This window comes from Dreissena polymorpha, chromosome 1 (genome assembly GCF_020536995.1).
Source record: "Dreissena polymorpha isolate Duluth1 chromosome 1, UMN_Dpol_1.0, whole genome shotgun sequence".
NCBI lineage: Eukaryota > Metazoa > Mollusca > Bivalvia > Myida > Dreissenidae > Dreissena > Dreissena polymorpha.
Window position 1 is genome coordinate 92072108 of NC_068355.1, and position 5194 is coordinate 92077301.

The window sequence follows — 5194 nt, forward strand, 5'->3', positions numbered from 1 at the left end:
CGCGGTCGGAGATGACCGCATTGAAGCCGGATTTTTTATTTAAATGACAGGAAAGTACCTTTCGTGTTTTTGTCAATGCAATACTTAAATTACTGAAATATTCACATTTAAGGTCACTGTCAATTGAAAGACTTTAAAATGACCAGTTGTTCTCTTGACCAGTGGTCATCTGTTAGTCATGGCAAAGTCCATGTCCAAGCATACGAAAGTTAAAACAACTTTTAATTTTTAACATTCAAGGTCACAGTGACCTTGACCTTCAATGACCTTAAAATGACCAATTGTCATCTACTAGTGCTGGCCAACCTTCATGTCCAGTTTGAAGACTGTAAGTCCAAGCATAAGAAAGTTATACCATGAAATAAGAATTTTAACATTTTTACATTCAAGGTCACGGTGACCTTGACCTTAAAATGACCAGTGGTCATCTACTAGTTCTGGCCAACCTTCATATCAAGTTTGAAGACTCTAGGTCTAAGCATACCAAAGTATTAACAACTTTAACATATTTACATCCAAGGTCACAGTGACCTCGACCTTCAAATGAATGACCTTGAAATGACCAGTGGTCATCTAAGTGTGCTTGCAAACCTTTACGTCAAGTTTGAGATTCTAGGTCCAAGCATACCAAAGTTACAACAATTTTAACATTTTAACATTTAAGTTCACAGTGACCTTGACCTTCAAATGAATGACATTGAAATGAATGACCTTGAAATGACCAGTGGTCATCTAAGTGTGCTTGCAAACCTTTACGTCAAGTTTGAGATTCTAGGTCCAAGCATACCAAAGTTATAACAATTTTAACATTTTAACATTGAAGGTCACAGTGACCTTGACCTTCAAATGAATGACATTGAAATGAGCAGTGGTGATCTTCTAGTACTGGCCAACCTTTATGTCAAGTTTGAAGACTCTAGGTACAAGCATACCAAAGTTATAACATGGAATAAGAACTTTAACATTTTTACCTACCAAAGTTATAAGAACTTTAACATTTTTACATTCAAGGTCACAGTGACCTTGACCTTAGAATGAATGACCTTGAAATGACCAGTGGTCATCTAAGTGTGCTTGCAAACCTTCATGTCAAGTTTGAAGACTCTATGTCCAAGCATACCAAAGTTATAACAATTTTAACATTTTAACATTTAAGGTCACAGTGACCTTGACCTTCAAATGAATGACATTGAAATGACCAGTGGTCATCTTCTAGTACTGGCCAATCTTTATTTCAAGTTTGAAGACTCTAGGTACAAGCATACCAAAGTTATAACATGAAATAAGAACTTTAACATTTTTACATTCAAGGTCACAGTGACCTTGACCTTCAAATGAATGACCTTGAAATGTCCAGTGGTTACTTACTAGTTCTGGCCAACCTTCATGTCAAGTTTCAAGACTCTAGGTCCAAGCATACCAAAGTTATAACAACTTTAACATTTTTACATTCAAGGTCACAGTGACCTTGACCTTCAAATGAATGACCTTGAAATGTCCAGTGGTTACTTACTAGTTCTGGCCAACCTTCATGTCAAGTTTCAAGACTCTAGGTCCAAGCATACCAAAGTTATAACAACTTTAACATTTTTATATTGAAGGTCACAGTGACCTTCACCTTCAAATGAATGACCTTGAAATGACCAGTGGTCATCTGTTAATCCTGGCAAACCTTCATGTCAAGTTTGAAGACTCTAGGTCCAAGCATACCAAAGTTATACCATGAAATAAGAACTTTAACATTTTTACATTCAAGGTCACAGTGACCTTGACCTTCAAATGAATGACCTTGAAATGACCAGTGGTTACTAACTAGTTATGGCCAACCTTCATGTCAAGTTTCAAGACTCTAGGTCCAAGCATACCAAAGTTATAACAACTTTAACATTTTTTATATTGAAGGTCACAGTGACCTTGACCTTCAAATGAATGACCTTGAAATGACCAGTGGTCATCTGTTAATCCTGGCCAACCTTCATGTCAAGTTTGAAGACTCTAGGTCCAAGCATACCAAAGTTATACCATGAAATAAGAACTTTAACATTTTCGAGCACGCCGCCCGCCCGCCCGCCCCCCCGCCCGCCCGACAACATCAATCTATAAGCCGAGATTTTTCGAAAAAAATCCGGCTAAAAACCACCATTTTCAGTAGTATTTCTAGTCTATTTGTTGCCATAGCAACCAGAATTTTTGATGAAGTAACAAAATGAAATGACGTGCATTATGTCAATATTGCCATCTATCCATGTTACAAGTTTCATGAAAAAAATATTAAGAACTTTTAAAGTTATTGCAGGATCCAGAAAAGTGTGACTGACTGACAGACAGAGCACAAACCATAAGTCCCCTCCGGTGAAACCGGTAGGGGACAATAAGGGACTCACTACCAAGTATTCTTCAAATGCTGAACCTATGGGTACATATGAAAACTGCTGTGCCTCCCATTTCTGCTGTCGGAACACATAACCGAGGTTTTCGACGCCCCTTGCTGACATTGCACCACGCTGTTAAGACGGCATATTGGTGTATATGCGTTCAACATGGTTCAGGTCATCAACTTGACCTGTTCCTTGCTGGTCTGTGTATGGCAAGAGCGTTCGCACCAACAAAGACGTTGAAGGTAAACAATTACTCAATATATACCCATTTTTAAATAAACATATTTATATCATAAGACTTTGTCATGAGGCTTTCTACATCTTTTAATGATAATATTGCCTTCGTATAACAATTGCTAACAAAAACCTGATAAAACATATTAAAAGCAACCTACGAAAAATTAAAAACAATGGCAGAGCTGGGACTGCATGCTCCTCCATTTTATCTGCTTCTGCGGATTCTAGCCGCCGAGGAAAAGATCGCGCTGAGGAATGTCCAGCTTGTTAGGGAGCTGTAACTCACTAGGTTCCAGCGACGCCAGCTAGAGAGCTGTAACTCACTAGGTTCCAGCGACGCCATCAAACCTCGATGCAAGGCCAGATATCCCCGCTGTGTTAGGGAGCTGTAACTCACTAGGTTCCAGCGACTCCATCAAACCTCAATGCAAGGCCAGCTATCCCGGCTGTATGCATTGTACAGACGAGGCGAAGTGTCCGCGACTGATGTGCTGAAACAGCTCAACACCAAACCAAGCCATGTGCCTGAAAACACCCGAAGAACTGCAAAATAAACTGTCCATGTAGTACAACTTTGTTTTTTATGTGAAAATATTGAATTAACAAGATGCGTTTGTGAAACACAATGTCCCCCTATATGACGTTTGACCTTGTAGGATGACCTTGACCCTTCACCACTCAAATGTGCAGCTCCATGAGATACACATGCATTTCAAATATAAAATTGCTAGCTTCAATATTGCAGAAGTGACATTACATGAGCAATTTTGACCCATATATTTGACCTTGAAGGATGACCTTGACCTTTCGCCACTAAAAATGTGCAGCTCCAAAAGATACACATGCATGCCAGATATCAAGTTGCTATCTTCAATATTGCAAAAGTATTCATAAAATTAGCGATTTTGGCCACATATATTTGACCTCTGACCTTGAAGGATGACCTTGACCTTTCACCACTCAAAATGTGCAGCTCCATGAGATACACATGCATGCCAAATATCAAGTTGCTATCTTCAATATTGCAAAAGTACTCATAAAATGAGCGATTTTGGCCACATATATTAGACATCTGACCTTGAAGGATGACCTTGACCTTGACCTTTCACCACTCAAAATGTGCAGCTCCATGAGATACACATGCATGCCAAATATCAAGTTGCTATCTTGAATATTAAAATACTGCAAAAGTGTACATTAATTGAGCGATTTTGACCCATATATTTGACCTTTGACCTTGAAGGATGACCTTGACCTTTCACCACTCAAAATGTGCAGCTCCACGAGATACATATACATGCCAAATATCAAGTTGCTATCTTCAATATTGCAAAAGTTATTGCAAATGTTAAAGTTGGCGCAAACCAACCAACAGACCAACCAACCAACAGACCAACAGACAGGGCAAAAAACAATATGTCCCCCACTACTATAGTGGGGGACATAAAAATGCTGTTTTTATCAAAACAGCTGTGTCATTCTGTCCATGGTGTAAAACTTTGTTATTTTGTGAAAGTTGTGAAATAAAAATGCTAAAACTCTATTGATGTGTTTCTTATTTATGTGTTTGCATAAATTACCCGTCTGGAGCTCATTGCCAAATGAATAGTTTGAATAAGGTACGAGTTGACCATGGGACGAGTTGACTTTTGGACGTGTTGACCTAAATGGGGTCGAGCTGACCATGTGGTGAGTTGAGTGTCAACCGGTATCTGACCTTAAGATTGGTATAGAACACTAATGCGCTTTTTCGGTGTAGCTGTTTTTATCAGCTTTTCAACTTGAATGACCTCTAAATAATTCCAGAAGGCACAAATTAATACATTCGAATATTTTATAGGCTGATTTGAGGGAAATTACCTGAAATTTGGCGGCATCACTGTGGCTGTGCACAGCATAAAGGTTGTAACACTGTTCAATGTAAGGAATTATGGACTACTCTCTGCATGTTCAAACGACACATAGACAAATTGATGTCCAATTACAATTACCCATTAAAATGCATCTCACAGAATTTCAGGGTCTGTACTCTGAGTCACTAAATGGTCAGGGGAAGACATAATTGACAATCGATAAACACAGTTTTGCTTTCCATATGAGAAAAAAAACACTACTGAAATAGTAAAGTGTCACGTTAAGAGGACAATCTTAATAATTTGATCCACTCAACATATTTTATATCAACTCAAAACAGTTATTAAACTTGTTCATAACTTCTTTTTAAACTTTAACAAGTTTCTGTTCTATTGGTCATTCTTCTTTTGAGCAACATAGGCACATAAAATTACTCAAGATTTTCATAAACACAATCGTTCGACATTTGTTCAAATAATTTAGATAAATAAATTTTATAATAGATTTCCTGAAATAAACATCCCATCGGGACGGGGTATTCCTACTGAACATTTGCATATCACCTGACTTGCACAGATCTTATGCTAGAATTGTTCATGCAAACTTTTCTGAAAATCGGGAGCATGTGAAAGATTGTTTTCTAAAATAAATTACATTAATAAAAGTGTTCTGTTGACACTAGCGCAGTTGTCTGCTTCACTTTGGAATTTATGTGGAAATTTAAT

The 5194-nt window shown here is 37.9% G+C and overlaps 1 long non-coding RNA gene across 1 annotated transcript; it reads right to left on the reverse strand.

The window, feature by feature from the left end:
• Positions 1 to 368: 368 nt before the first annotated feature.
• LOC127840801 (uncharacterized) lies at positions 369 to 2049 on the reverse strand. The gene is made up of 2 exons (XR_008030545.1): positions 1920 to 2049; positions 369 to 1618 (listed from the first exon to the last, which is right to left on the reverse strand). It is a non-coding gene; the product is annotated as an uncharacterized LOC127840801 (long non-coding RNA).
• Positions 2050 to 5194: the final 3145 nt, after the last annotated feature.